Raw genomic sequence first — 16,652 nt, 5'->3', positions numbered from 1 at the left:
ACTAGCTGACAGTAACCATTCCCACAAAAGAAGGAAAGTATTATAAAATTTACATTATTTTCGCCCTTCGTATATACACCATATTTGTCTTGCTTTTACGATAAATCTTTCCTCACCTAACAGGCACAATCACAAGTAAACACAGCAGTACTGTCTACTCCATCACCTACCACACTTCAACTAAGAATTCTTCAGACTGTGCAGAGGCAAAGACTGACCTACAGGAAGACGAAAGATAGTTTAACAGTAACATAACTTGCTCTCACTCCGACGTGCAGTAAGTTTCACTGGACAAAAGTTATCTGCCGCTAAATGTGTTACCAAAGAACTGCTCTTTAGATCATAATCATGTGCGATAGTAGTAATCCTGACTTCTTGTGATGCCTTTAGTGGCTGTCATGATCGCTGAATGATAAAAAAAACTTTTCAGGATACTGTAAGTTGGCCACCACATCCTTTTTCTGTTGCCTTGTCTTCCTTCATATCTTTGCCATCAATGGAAAAAGACTTCGAAGATTTTAGCGGCACAGATCCTCAGTCGGTGGTAATTTTGCTACATGACTGCTGCTACACAGTTGTACCATCTGAGAAACTACTAATAATAATTTAAATAAAAATAAATTTTAATGTAAAATGTTTTGAAACTGGAGTAAGAGATATTAAATAATTTCTCTTAACCCTGTACATATTTTTAATGCCATACAGATAGTCCTGAAAATCTCTGCTTGTGAATTCTTAATAGTTATTACAACACTTGTAAAAATTATAACAAAAAACGTGGTGTACATGCCACACATAACAAATGCATGAGTAGTTCACTTCATAATTATTCCCTGTTGCATGTAGCCCACTGTTTCTCGTTATAAATTTTACAAGTACTGTCACACCTTTTAAAAATTCACAAGCACGTATTAGCTATTTATCCACGACTTCGTCTGTTTAAGCGCCTGTCACACATATTGCAAACATCTCCTCGTCACCTTCTTGTGTTCTTCTCCTCTTTCCACTCTCTTTGCTCAACAGTGTTTATCTACTTGCATACCACCTAGAAAACATTCCGATACTGCACTACACAACCCATCGGTCCTGCATGGCAGCCGAAAAGTCAAGTGTTACCAACCTTATCACCCCTCCCCCCACCCTTGCCGAACAGAGTGGCAAGAAAGGGAGATAATTTTGCATTGTCAGTCAGTACTGAGGTATATTTAAAATTTCTGGTGTCTAGCTCATAGAGAAGTTAGTTTAAAAGCAATTGCAAAATTTTTACTGAACATACAGACAGGAAAGCGACCTAGTAAAAACGTGCTAATAATATGACACTATAACTGGCCGCAGAGTAGGAGGAAGTGAGTTCTCTTCTTGTAGGCATATCAAGAAGGTATTCGCTACAGTCTTCTGACGGCCACTGTCTTTGGGCTCTGAATTCCTCATTGCTCTGCTCTGATGAGTTCTATCAAATTTCATGTCTCATCCTACTGCTCTACCGCACGATTTTGTCTGCATTGTCCGAGTACATGTGATAGAAAGGTAAATGACTGAAGGTTGTTAGACCGCATCATGTTCTTTACCAGTTTTTTTTTTTACTCGATAGACATTTCAACCCTTTTACTGAGTTCTTCATCGGAATGTTCTGCCGTTAGCGCCTAGCTGCACAGTATGAATTAATAATGTACTTTGCGGCAGGTGTTGCTAAATGTGGAGCTCCATAGACACAGTCTGTAGTCTGACCTCGGCAGATTGTGTAGTTGAATTGCTTTGTTGTAGCTGTTTAGTGATAGTGTTATGGCAATGCGTTACGAGCAGAACACATACTTCTTTGCATTTATTAAATTGTAAAGATAGAGTACTGCATTTGTACAACTCAGATACACTTGGGTTGTTTCAGATTTTTTAAGGGACGTTTTACAGTATTACTAAAAACTTCGACAAAGATTTGCATATTCTGTTTTATGAGTATTTTTATAACTATGTTCCAAACTAATTTTGTTATGTGATTCTTGAGTTTCTCCCGGCGTATTTGATAATCAAAATATCCACGGGTGTACGGCAGCACACCCGTGGATATTTTGATTAATTTTGTGATGGTATTTGGCGACCTTAAAACATAACTGGTCTACTAGTGACCAAATAGTAATGTAATGTGTGATGCAGGCAATCGTTAATCGAATTATGAGCGGTATTGTCATCTGTGATATGTTGACAGCTCGACTAAATTTGTAATCATTACATCTCTGGAATATTTAGGGCTTCCATCGTAAAGTCTAGGGCCTATTCAGAGCCGATTGTGATAGCGGGGCGCATATAACCGTGTCTGATTTTGTCAGCACATAAATGTTACGCATAGACAGTTAATAATAGGAATGAAACAGTTTACAAGCTACGTTTGATATAGTAACTGTGAGAATGAATATCTGAGCTGCTTTTGTAAGCACTCTCTCGTATTAAACCTAGCAATACAAAGGAGGGACGAGGGTACTTTTTGAAAATATTATATTCAAGTCAGTTACTTTATATTTTAAAATTTTTAGAAAACTGTTTATTTTTTTAACGCTTTCTACTACCAGATCTCCTATATGTTTTAAGTTTCTCAGTTAAATGTAACTCTAAATTTTGACTCAGTAACCGACGTAATTTTTCCTAATTAATATCATATCTAGTATTTTCTGATTCAGGGCCTTGCTTAAATATTAGCATATTTCTAAAAAGTATGTCGAGAGTAAAAGTCAGCAACAACGAATAAAATTTGCCTTTTATAAATTTTCCTCTGTGACGGATATAAAGCTATTCCACTCAGTCCTCCTTATTTAAAGGGTGTTGATGTTGCTAAAAGTGAGCAAAAATATATCTTCAGGTTCAACACTAAATGAAATTTTTTTTGATAATGCGAGTTATGGAAAATGTTTAGATATTGTCAGGGTTAATATGTGTTCGCTACATCTTTTCCTTCTGGTATAGGAGATCCGACGATGGTCTGATTGATGTTGGACCGAAATCGATTGCTTCAATAAAAAATAACTGTGCGTTTTATAACGGAGTTCTTCTACGCTGAGTAGTCTGACAGCAGTGGAAAACTGCATCGTTTCTTTTCTTACAGCATCCAATGCCTGTTAGGTAGCTTGGGAATGCCATGATCGTTGTAGTGATTTTCTTAAATAATTTGATGACATCTTAACATACACCTGTAATAAGAGAAAATAGGTTTTCACGAAGTTGTTAATAGACTAATGCCTTGGTATACTTAACTTTACTAAATACCCTTGTGATATCAGTTCCGTTGTCTTCTAGCAAAGTGACAATGCGGATCCTGTGAATCACTTTGTACTGGACGAACGGGTAGAAGACTTATCTCACACGTTTTAACGAACAAGTGGTTCCTCCTAGTAGGACAGCGTTTGGACAGCATTTAAAGAATGAGGATTATAGGGTTGATATTACAGGTAACACACTTAAGATCCTGCATCACGCATAGAAAGATGTGCAGGTGGATATTTTGGAGGAACTTGATGTTTTTAAGGTAAGAATAAAGGATCTGAATAGAGTTTTGCACGAACAAGTCGATTTCCGGCTTCGATGGTCTTCGCTTAAAATGACGTATAGTTCATACTCTCTTCCTCTACAACCAATCCAGTTCTCATTTCCGCCAACCCCTCGACCACAAACTCCTGTACACGCGGTTTATACCCCCTCCTTCTCCTCCCCACTCCTTCCGCACCTTTCCTTTTCTGATATTCTCATAGTGACATTTTGTGCTCCATGCTCTTTGCGTGTACTGAGTTCAGTTCCCGGCGTTTTCATCCATGTAACTACCTACCGCAACTTGTTCCTTTCCACCTTCCCCCCCCCCCCCCCACTATACTTTCACTATTTTATACAAATACACTGCATATTCTATGGCCTTTACTTTGGTTCTTGCAATTATCATTGGTTTGTTATGTGATCCCTGTCATTATTGTATTCCACTGCCGGCATACAGAAGAATACAGATTTTAATTTCAGTACGCACTACTGTCTTTGTTCCCTATAGGTTGCAGCTCATTGGATAATAAGGTTTCTGTGCTTGTTGTGGCTTTGTGCCGCATATGTAGTAGTATGTGAGCAGTATATCATGAAGCTTGGTTTACTGGTTGATTATAAGGTCTTCACCACTCAGTTATGTTAAATTTTTTTTGTTAGCATATTTTACCTGTACGATTGCTCCTGGGCAACATATGTGAAAGGTTTTCCTGATGAATTCGTTAGTCTATGGTAGTTGTTATTTACATGATTGCAAAAATGGCAAATGGTCGTTTCCGCTCCAATTTCAGTAAGTTTGTTTCACTAGTACTGATAATACACTTAAACGACAGAGAAACCGGTATAGACATGCGTATTCAAATACAAAGATATGTAAACAGGCAGAAAACGGCGCTACGGTTGGCAACGCATAGATAAGACAAGTGTCTAGTGCATTTGTTAGATCACTTACTGCTGCTACAATGGCAGGTTATCAAGATTTAAGTGCATTTGAAGGTGATGTAGTAGGCGCACGAGCGGTGGGACACAGCATCTCTGAGGTAGCGACGAAGTGCGGATTTTCCCAACACGACCATTTCACGAGTGTACAGTGAATCTCAGGAATCCGGTAAAACATCAAATCTCGGACATGGCTCCGGCCGGAAAAAGATCCTGCAAAAACGGGACCAACGACGACTACAGAGAATCATTCAACGCACATGTTCAACCCTTAGACAAATTGCTGCAGATGTCAATGTTAGGCCATCAACATGTGTCAGCGTGCTAATCATTCAACGAAACATCATATATATGGGCTTTCGGAGCCGAAAGTCCGCTCGTGTACCCTTGATTACTGCACGACACAAATCTTTACGCCTCCCCTTGGCCTGTCGGCACCAACATTGGACTGTTGGTGACTAGAAACATGTTGCCTGATCGGACGAGTCTCATTTCACATTGTATCGAGCTGATGGATATGTACGCGTATGGAGACACCCCATGAATCCATGGAGCCTCCATGTCATCAGAGTCCTGTTCAAGATGGTGGTGGCTCTGTAACGGTGTGGGGCGAGTGCAGTTGGAGCGATGTGGGACCCCTGATACGTCTAGATATGACTCTGACAGGTGACACGTACGCAAGCATCCTGTCCGATCACCTGCATCTATTCGTGTTGATTGTGGATTCCGACGGACTTGGGCAATGCCACCATGGTAATGCGACACTCCACACGTCCGGAATTGCTGCAGAGTGGCCCCAGGAACACTTTTCTGAGTTTAACATTTCCGTTAGCTACCAAACTCCTCATACATGAACATTATTGAGCATATTTGTTATGCCTTGCAACGTGCTGTTCAGAAAAGATCCACAGTCCTCATACTCTTACAGATTATGGATAGCTCTGCAGGATTCGTGACGTCAATTCCCTCCAGCACTACTTCAGACGTTAGTCGAGTCCTTATCACGTCGTGTTGCGACACTTCCGCGTGCTCACCGGGGCCCTATACCATATTAGGTAGGTGGACCAGTTTCTTTGGGTCTTCAGCGTATAATACACTCCTGGAAATTGAAATAAGAACACCGTGAATTCATTGTCCCAGGAAGGGGAAACTTTATTGACACATTCCTGGGGTCAGATACATCACATGATCACACTGACAGAACCACAGGCACATAGACACAGGCAACAGAGCATGCACAATGTCGGCACTAGTACAGTGTATATCCACCTCTCGCAGCAATGCAGGCTGCTATTCTCCCATGGAGACGATCGTAGAGATGCTGGATGTAGTCCTGTGGAACGGCTTGCCATGCCATTTCCACCTGGCGCCTCAGTTGGACCAGCGTTCGTGCTGGACGTGCAGACCGCGTGAGACGACGCTTCATCCAGTCCCAAACATGCTCAATGGGGGACAGATCCGGAGATCTTGCTGGCCAGGGTAGTTGACTTACACCTTCTAGAGCACGTTGGGTGGCACGGGATACATGCGGACGTGCATTGTCCTGTTGGAACAGCAAGTTCCCTTGCCGGTCTAGGAATGGTAGAACGATGGGTTCGATGACGGTTTGGATGTACCGTGCACTATTCAGTGTCCCCTCGACGATCACCAGTGGTGTACGGCCAGTGTAGGAGATCGCTCCCCACACCATGATGCCGGGTGTTGGCCCTGTGTGCCTCGGTCGTATGCAGTCCTGATTGTGGCGCTCACCTGCACGGCGCCAAACACGCATACGACCATCATTGGCACCAAGGCAGAAGCGACTCTCATCGCTGAAGACAACACGTCTCCATTCGTCCCTCCATTCACGCCTGTCGCGACACCACTGGAGGCGGGCTGCACGATGTTGGGGCGTGAGCGGAAGACGGCCTAACGGTGTGCGGGACCGTAGCCCAGCTTCATGGAGACGGTTGCGAATGGTCCTCGCCGATACCCCAGGAGCAACAGTGTCCCTAATTTGCTGGGAAGTGGCGGTGCGGTCCCCTACGGCACTGCGTAGGATCCTACGGTCTTGGCGTGCATCCGTGCGTCGCTGCGGTCCGGTCCCAGGTCGACGGGCACGTGCACCTTCCGCCGACCACTGGCGAAAACATCGACGTACTGTGGAGACCTCACGCCCCACGTGTTGAGCAATTCGGCGGTACGTCCACCCGGCCTCCCGCATGCCCACTATACGCCCTCGCTCAAAGTCCGTCAACTGCACATACGGTTCACGTCCACGCTGTCGCGGCATGCTACCAGTGTTAAAGACTGCGATGGAGCTCCGTATGCCACGGCAAACTGGCTGACACTGACGGCGGCAGTGCACAAATGCTACGCAGCTAGCGCCATTCGACGGCCAACACCGCGGTTCCTGGTGTGTCCGCTGTGCCGTGCGTGTGATCATTGCTTGTACAGCCCTCTCGCAGTGTCCGGAGCAAGTATGGTAGGTCTGACACACCGGTGTCAATATGTTCTGTTTTCCATTTCCAGGAGTGTATTTATATTCTTGCCATCCTGCACACATAACCCCCTTTTTGTGCTCCTTCATCTTCATGCTCCACCCCCCTCGTCCGTATCCCAGCCCTCCATCCTCCCCATTATCTCTTCTCCCCTACCCCTTCCCTCCCTCTACAATCCACTCCCACCTCACACCTCCATTATTGTGTATATGCTAAGTTTTCCACCAGGATGCCAAGTACATTTTTTTTTTTTGCTTTGTAAAGGACAACTTTGTGTTTTAACGTCTGTTTTTAACTGGGACATGGCAGAAAAAGATATTCTGTTACCTTCATATAACCTGTAATGTTTTTATGGTAAAGTCTTTAAGTCTGTAGAAGGTTGGAAGTAACGAAGATTTTTTCAAATGTCCTCCTATTTTTTCTTTTAATACTGAAACTGTGGTTCATATTTAATGATTTTTTTACGTACCAACATGGCACACAACTTTGTCGTACGCGCCGTATGTGGTTCTGCTGTGTTATACTGTTCAGTGATTTTAAGCATTTAACTTTAGTTGAGAAAAATTTTAAAAATACTAATTTTTTTATTAACTTGTACTGTTATTGTATCAGTTTTATTTTTAATAGTTGGAGAATACTGTGAGAAATACAAATGGTTTCCTATATCCTGATAGGGCTCCTCATTCCCGAAAATTCCTTACGGCAGCGGGAGGAATAGACTTGCCTGCGCTGTAACTGTTCATTTGCACTTCTTAATACGTACATAATTTTAACGTTCTTTTTATATTTTTGGAAACACTATGTTGACTATGTGGTACGTAAGTCTTGAAACGATATTTCCTCTGTTTTTGGCATGTACTTAAAATTTTGGTAATACCCATATTGTACATGAGTGTAAATTTGATTTTTTGTCCTGTAGGATTTCTAAGGCTAAAATATAACATTTTACCATAACTGTAGCTCTTAACTACCAGAATATATATTTTTAGTACTGTACATGAAAATGAGTTTGTCGCTTACCTGACATCGGACGTAGAGAAAACACAAAATATTTCACTTCAGAGGAGTCCGCACAATTAGCTCCACGAAAATCGTCGCCAAAACCAATGAAGTTTCTTTGAATTGTTTTAAATGTTCACGGCTACGCTGCAGCAAGCTCCAAGAGAATAAATCGAAGTAGTATCTTCCCCCACCTTTGTCACCACAGCCGTCCTTACCCTACATCTAGCAAAAAACTGAAGTCTTAGCGTGTAAGTGTTACGCTGAGGTGAAGGGTTGTCGCAAGTTCTGAATTCATGTCGGGCCACATAGAATCAGTCCGTAGACTACTGAATCCGAAACAAACCACAGTTCCCTTGCTGTTCCATCCAGCCTACGATTAACCTATTTCAGTATGTCGTAGCAAATATCTCACTGACCTGTCCCTTCTTCTGGAATGCGTCTTCCATTTTTTTCCATAGTGTTTATTTTCAATGCACCTTAATTTCCTACTTTACTTGTGCACTTTGTCTTTAACATTTTTATGAGGATGATTCATACATTTCTTCTTCCTTTCCACAGCAGTATCTAATGCCAGTAGAGCTACTGCAGTGACGGAGCCTCTCAGCGTCCGGGAAACTGTACGTCTTACATCGTCGTCGATTCGCCGATTATAATACTGCTTCCCAGACGGAAGAATTCTTCCAAATTTTCCACCTTATTGTCTTGACCTCTACAGCAGGTGCAAGCGTAAGTGTGTGTGTGTGTGGGGGGGGGGGGGGGGGAGGGCGGGTCGTGGCAAACACGTCACTTGGTAATGGCCGTTAGACTTTTAGCTATGTTTCGTTACTGAAACCACAGAACTGTGCTAACTCTCGGTTAAAGCTGCTACCATGTTTTCTGGACTTCAATTTTCATATTACGATAGCTTACGTGTTTTTGTGTAAGAAGATTCAAGCACATGTCCATCAGCACTGATTAAATATCACATTACTTCTAGTCGTCATTCACTCTCTGTTACGTTTTCGACTATCGATTTATAGTCGACCTTGTTTTTCACAAGCAGCTGAGTTAGTAGCAGAGACCTGTCTAGTACAGTGTCAGGCAATGTCAGTAAGCTGCGTTCACACTTTTACTATTAAGGAAATATACTAATTCTCCTTTACACTATAGTTCCCCACGTTCGACTGTGTTTGCTTTTCCGCCCTCGTGTCTTACAAAAAATCAAAATTGCAAAAGACGTTCTCCTGGCATATCCTATGCGAAAGAACAGTGCTATATGCGATAAACTGCAAAAAATTACCGTAGCTTGAGTAGTGTGTCAACCATTTCTGTGTAAGGTGGTGGTCTGGTAACATTATTGACATGAAATTGAGTGAGAAGTTTCTGATGCTATTCTAAATTAGAACAACATTATTACGTGGGAATGAAACGTAGTATGAGCTAGAATGAGAGTTGAACAGGATGCTCTTTTCCTGAAAGATCAAATGGAGACACTCGAAGTGATTTGGCACAAAAATCATTATGTAAGGGAATACTTCCAACAAGCAAGTTTACCAAAGAGAAAATAAATCAGTGAAATCTCTGGGTAGTCCTCAACTCGTTGTTAACTTGATACTGACAGCAACAGTAGAGTGATAATCTTTTTGAGGCTGTCATCGCTTACAAGGGTTTTAGATATGCAGAGATTTCAGTGGTTGGACAGGAATCTGTAGACGGCATAAATCGTTTCGAGAGGCTGATAGCGGAAGAAGTAAATCGAAATGCGAAAGTCAGGAGGACTGGCGGGACTCAGCTTCTTTGATGTGGGTGTACAGCCGAGAGATTGAGATACTAGAGTAGTTTTCTGGGAAAAACTTTCATTATTTATTTTATTTTTTCTCATCACACTTTCGAAAGAAGCAGTCGACTGCTGGAATTAGTTGCGAATGTCGAGGTAAACGAGATGTAACTATGTCATATTTGAAATAATGCTGAAGCAGCACTTGCAGTACACAAATATTTCCAGTTTATCACTATGTTATCAGGTCTTCAAGTTTCAAACTCTCTTCTCTGAGGTATAATGATAGGGAGCCTCAACGAATACGACGTTCTCCTTGTCGTCACGTATGTTTACACACGTGATATCCGAAAGTGCGTTTGCCGGTATACAAAATATCTGTATTTAATTGGACGCATCACAAGAATAGGTTGTACGACTTTACATGAGCCCATTCAAGATGCAGAACTTTTCATGGTACCGTATATCGTTGGCCAACGAACCGAATATTACAGAACGTTCATGATGCCCAAGTATCAGGCGACGGAAGCAGGAATCTAATTTATTCAACACCCCTCATAATGAAAGATTTTGTGTAAAGAAAGTGCGGGTAATGGACAGTAAATCGGAAAGATGGATGTCATAAGAGAGAGATTTTAAATTGCAGACGACAAAAACATTATCTGTCGTGGTCGATATCGAGTGTGATTGATGAAGTTTTCTGGACGCGTATCACAGATCTAGGTGAGCACAAGTTAACTATCGGATTTTTTGCCGGCCGTCCGATTCCGCCGTGACAGTTTCAGAATCATTCATAGAGTGTCTACGCTCAGCAGCGCATAAATACGCACATAATGTAATGGCAATTTGAGACGACTTTAATCTACAGAGTATGTAGCAGGTGGGATGGTCAGGCAGTCTTGTGAATTACTTTTGAACGCGTTTTCCAAAACTGTCTTGAGCAACTATTTCGCGAGCCCACAAGCAACAGAAATATCTTATATCATGTAACTACTAACAGCCGTGGTCTTATCGACGATGACAGTACAGTCATCACCGTAACGAAAATGGTTACTAAAGTAAATAAATCCACCAGAAAGGTTATGAGAGTACTTTTGCTAGGAAGAGCAGATAAACAGTTGTTAGCATCTACTGAAACAGTGAACTGACTTCATTTAGTTCGAATATGATGGACGTAGAAAAGTTATGAGCAAAATTTAAGCGGGTTATAAATCGCGCTCTGCAGAAGTACGTGCCGAGTAAATGGATTATGGACGGAAAAGACCCAACGTGAATAAAAAAGGACAGACCCACCCTCGCCTCGAAAAACAATTGTCAAAGGGCGCCAGGCAATAGTTAACAGGAATTCGAGCGTCTGTAAACAGATATATGCACGAAGCAGACAGTAGCTACCACAGTCATATCGTAGCAAGAAGACGAGAACCCGAGAAAATGAGAGTTCTACGTAAAATCGCTAAGCGGGTCACGGCTTCTATGTAGTCACTCGTCGACTAATCTGGTGTGGCAACCAAAGACAGCAGTAGCATAGCTGAAGTTTTAAATTTCAAGTTTAAGAAATCATTCACGTAGGAGGCTTGTACAAATATATAGTCGTTTGATTATCCCACAGACTCCCTTGTGGAGAACATAGTAATTGGTATCCGTGACGCAGAGAAGCAACTGAAAGCGTTAAAAAAATAAGTCGCCAGGTCTTGACGGTTTACTCTGAGGTGTTGGCCACTTACTTAGCTTACATTTATCCCTTCCCTCTCGCACAGAGCAAAGTCAAAAGCGACTGGAGAAAACCACAAGTGACTCCTATACGTAGGAAGAGTAAAAGAACGGACCCGCAAAGTTACAGACCAATATTCTGAACATGGGTTTGCTACAAAATTCTGGATCATGTTCTCAGTTCGAACAGACAGAATAGATTCTGTCAACAAATCAGCAAGCTTTGACAGGGGCCACGCTGCAGACTGTTAACGAAGGTACGAGCGTACGGAATAGGTTCCCAGATAAGTGTGTGGCTCAAGGACTTCTTAAGCAGTAGAATCCAATACGTTGCGCTGGGCAACCAGTTTTCATAAGAGACAATGGATTCGTCAGGACTGACACAGGGAAGTTCTATATACATAAGTGAACTGATGGACAGGGTGAGCTGCAATCTGCTCCTGTTTGCAGATGAGCTGTAATGTGCAGGAAGGTGTCGTCATTAAGTGACTGCAACAGGATACGAGATGATTTAGACAAAACTTGTAGTCTGTGTTATGATTGGCAGCTTGTTCTAAATGTATAAAAATATAAGTTAATGCAGATGAGTGGGAGAAACAATCCCGTAATATTCAACCAACACCTTAGTAGTGTGCTGTCTGACACAGTCACGTCCATTACATATTTAGGCGTAACGTTGCTAAGAGATATGAAATGGAACTGGCACAAAAGGGCCGTAGCGGGGAAGGTGAACGGTCGACTGCGGTTTATTTGGGAGAATTTTTGGAGAGTGTGTCTCGTCTGCGATGGAAGTCGCGTATAGAAAGCTAGTACGACCCATCATTAAATATTGCTTGAATGTTGGGATCCGCACTAAGTCTGATTAAAGGAAGCGATGAAGCAGTTCAGAGACGGGCTGGCAGGTTTGTCACTGACGGGTTCGATCAACAAGCGAATATTATGGAGACGGTTCGTGAAATCAAATGGGAATCAGTGGAGGGATGACGACGTTCTTTTCGTGAAACACAGTTCAGAAAATGTAGAAAACCTCCAATGTACATTTCATGTTTGAACCACGATGACAAGTAAAACTGGAGCTAATAAGGAGGCACCCACTCTAGTGGCGAGTGCAAGACGAACGGGAGTGTCAAACGATGGTACAAGACACCCTCCGCTACTCACCATAAGGTGGCTTGAGTTGTATGTATGTCAAAGCACTAAAATGCAGTTCTTTAATCTTTGTTTTCATTTAAATACATTGCGACAAGCAATCCTGGAACCAGATGAATCTTGTTCCTACTTTCCCCATTGATGCAATATTTGGCCCAAAATACTAATAAAATATCTCCCTTGGATAGAAAATTTCTGGTCGGTTTGCAACATGGGTATTTAGGGCCTGGAACCTTACCTTTCGGTGGCCATTCTCCATCCATCTGCCTCTTAGCTATTTTGACCTCTATTCACCCTTTGTAGCCCGCCGTTCGCACGCCATACTTCACTGCATCTAATCTAGGATGAAATATTCTGTCGTGGAGACGGAAAATCTTCCTTCTCGAAGCAGTTCCATCCTCTGGATTACTTTCAAATACACTGCTTGAAAGAATTAGAGGTACATGACTTTGGGCGTCTGCCATATTCTACTGAGCAATAAATGAGGACTGGTCATGTTACCAAGTTAGACCTTTAATTTTCGCTATTGTGGCCCACAACAAAACATGAGCACATCATCGTTCGTTTACATAACAAAGTTGAAACAATAATTCGTCTCCTCATCCTGGGTGATTTTCACTGGACTTTGAGAGCTTCAGTAACTTGTATGCCCTCCGTGACGCTTATCTTCGCCTGACACCTTCATCGCTTGCTCCATATAAGTTTGGGGAGATCACCATGTGTTATCCATTATCATTCTTCAATGAAAGCCATTGAGAGTTCTTGGAGAGTCTGTTATGGAACAGGACGACCACGAGAACATCTGTCAAGCAAGTCCTACACATGGTCAATGGGGTTCAAGTCGGGACTCGCCGGTGACCTTCCGGTATTTCAGTGTTCAGGCTTCGCAAGACATCCCTGGTGACGTCGACCACAAGAGCCCTGGCAATACCGGGGATGGGAAGCAATTCATTGCCACCTCGGTATGAAGGAGCCACACCATGATCCCACAGAATCTGTTCAGTGTAATGGCTGGCGGTAAGGCGACCGTGGATAAAGGCAAGATCCGTACGGCGTCAATTCTGATGTCTCCCCACACCATTACAGAGCCTTGGATGAATCTGTCGATTTCCTGCACAACATTTAGCAGGAGCCGCTCACCACACACGAAGAGCGCCGCCACCTCGCGTTGGAGGAAATCTGAATATAATATTTCGATAGGGATGAAGTTGCTAGTTGACATGGAAGAGGCAGAACTGAAGGCGAACTGTGAGATGCTATCATGCCAAGGTGGGTACTTGAGAGATTTAGGTGCATAATACCGACACATGGTACAGATCCAGTTGAATGTAGTGCAATGATTACAGGAATGAGTGGTATAGAAATGGATGCAAGATAGTTTGAAAAGAAAAGAAGGCGTGATTTCTTCGAGAAGGAATACCCCATGAGCCATGGCAGTTTGTCTCGAGCGGATCCGTCGCTGTTTTTGCGTAGCTTGGTTCAAGATTATTTGGTGTGGCGTTGTGATGTTCCGGGACTGAAGGCGAGTGAATCGAAAGAGGTTGGTGTAGCGGCAATGAGGTGAGGTCACCGAGCCTGGCTAAGCCGCTTATAGGGAAGTCTGTCATATGGGGCACGTTGCACACCCGTGATACCTCCTCGGGCTGTCCGGCCAGGCAGCATTACGCAGTGGTGGCTATCCTGATGGTCGTTTCGTATTTTGATTGCACGCTGGCCAACTTACGGAACAGATTTTGGAGACATACGTTTGTCCATTAAAGCTATATTTGCGGAGAAAAATGTCGCTCTTTTGCAAGCGAAAGTATCACCGTCCCGAAGTCACTCTACGTATTGTAATTGCTTCACGCTGCATGAGTATTGCCAGCGTTGCTGAGGGCTCGCTTGAGACTACACTTTAAAAGAGTGAGAACATCTAGTTTGGGTCAGGCTAAGCTCAGTGTTACATGGTTACGGTTACGTGTGAGCAATTTGTTTTAAATTCGTGTATTTATTTGTATTAAGATTGGTAGGAATCGTGGTATGTTGTAGTAATGAACATATGGACTTCTAAGTTTAAACTACGATTGCGTTAGTGGAAAATTATTCTGCTGCGTGTATCTTATCTGCTATTTATTCGTGGGTTCACTGCTGGAACTGGGGTAAGATGTAAGATATTGAAGCTTGATATGCCTTGTTATTAATTTTGGAATTTTACGTGCAACATCCTACGCAGTGTTATAGGTCTTGGTGACGTATATCTGTAACCTAGTTAACATGTTATTGCAAATTATATACGTATTTAAAATTTCTGTAAATTTCTTGTGCAGTCTAGTCAACACATTTGCGTTTTTGAGCTCATTCATCTTATTGAGGCTTCAAGATAGTAAGCTCCTGGTATTTCGGGCGACTGTCACAAGCATACTAGCCTGGTGCAAGATTTTGTTAACAAAAATTTAATAATTAAACTGTAGTAGAAATCTGGCCTACTTCTCTGTACAGTTAACGAGAGTTTTACTTGCACCTCTTGTGTTAATCGTTCATGCTTGCACCGCTGAGATAGCAGTGCTACGCAGTCCGTACGCCTCCGATCCGCAAGGGATATCTAGACATAGGGCGACAGAGACTGTTGTGTGTGGTCATCCCAAGGGTTCCATCTGTATATTGTGCCTGTTGTAACCTGTCCACGCAACTAAAAGGCAAAGTTAAGGTTTTCTTTATGGTGGCTTGAAACTGGACTGGGGCCTTTAATATTTATTGTAATAATTAAAATTCTACTTTTTATTTTCCACGAAGTTACTTACTGTACTGCTTAACTTTCTTGTATTAAAAGGTTTATGCACCTAGTTTTTCCTTGATAATAGTTCTATCTCACATTTCACTAAAGCCATATTGTTGGTCAAATTTTAATTAGTCTTGTAAATTTGATCCAGTTACTTCTCTTAAAGGGTTTAAACTTTTTATTTGTCTAGTTGTGCTTTTGGGGCTGGTTCCCCGTGGTAAATGAATTTGATTTTTTAAGTGAAATAAAGAAATTTTAATCCATAATTTGTTCTAATAATTAACCAACCTGGCTCTTGGTCTGATAATATTAATTAATCACATTGCATCGTTTCGAGATTGATAAAACCAATTCAGGATTAACTGATGGCTTAAAATACCCTTAACTGACTAATTGTTTAACTAAATTGGTTGTTTTCTGATTATAATAAATCTACGTTGTGTGTGAAATTAAATGGTGGATGCTGTTAAACCATACTGGGGTCCAGTCTTTCTATGTAACTGTATTTCCAAAACTCCTTAGAATGTAAGTAGCCCATACCAAGAAGATAAAAAGATCGAAGGCTTTTTCGACTAGCACTGTCGAATATTCGCATGAAAATCGTTGAAATTCTGTCAGAAATCGGTTCTAGTCGCTACAGTCTGGAACCGCGCGACCACTGCGGTCGCAGGTTCGAATCCTGCTTCGGGCGTGGATGTGTGTGATATCCTTAGGTTAGTTAGGTTTAAGTAGTTCTAAGTTCTAGAGGACTGATGACCTCAGAAGTAAAGTCCCATAGTGCTCAGAGCCATTTGAACCATTTTTTTCTGTCAGAAATTACAGCCGCAGGGAACAGATTTCTGGAAGATAGACTGATACATCGAGTTGATATGAGGCGTTTACCTCTGACTTTAGTGTGGTGTACAGTCTGAGTGAAATGACTAGCGTGGTACAGAGACAGTGTCAAATATTAAGTTGAGAAGCAATGTGCAATGTGTAGCAATGTGTCTTGATTCCTTTTGTGGCGATCACATCGACGCCAACGTATCTGCAGACGATCTTGTAAAAGATTATGAGTAGCTGACTTTCTAAAGACCTATATCATCATCATAACGTGTGTATCTTATACATACAACTTGATTAATTTGGAAATTGCTGAAGTGAGGCGCAGTTATCTCCAGTATGTGGCAGGCATATTAAACTTGGCTTATTCTCTATGTCCAGGTTACTAACCCGGCAGTATAATGCAAGACCACACAATGCAGTTCACATCGCAAACACCTTGAGAAATGGGGGGATCTATGAGTGAACTGCCAAGTCCCCTGATTTTTCGATATTATAGCCTGTCGGGTGCAATCATAAGCCG

Source organism: Schistocerca nitens, chromosome 9, assembly GCF_023898315.1.
Source record: "Schistocerca nitens isolate TAMUIC-IGC-003100 chromosome 9, iqSchNite1.1, whole genome shotgun sequence".
Lineage (NCBI taxonomy): Eukaryota > Metazoa > Arthropoda > Insecta > Orthoptera > Acrididae > Schistocerca > Schistocerca nitens.
This window is presented reverse-complemented; position numbering follows the sequence as displayed.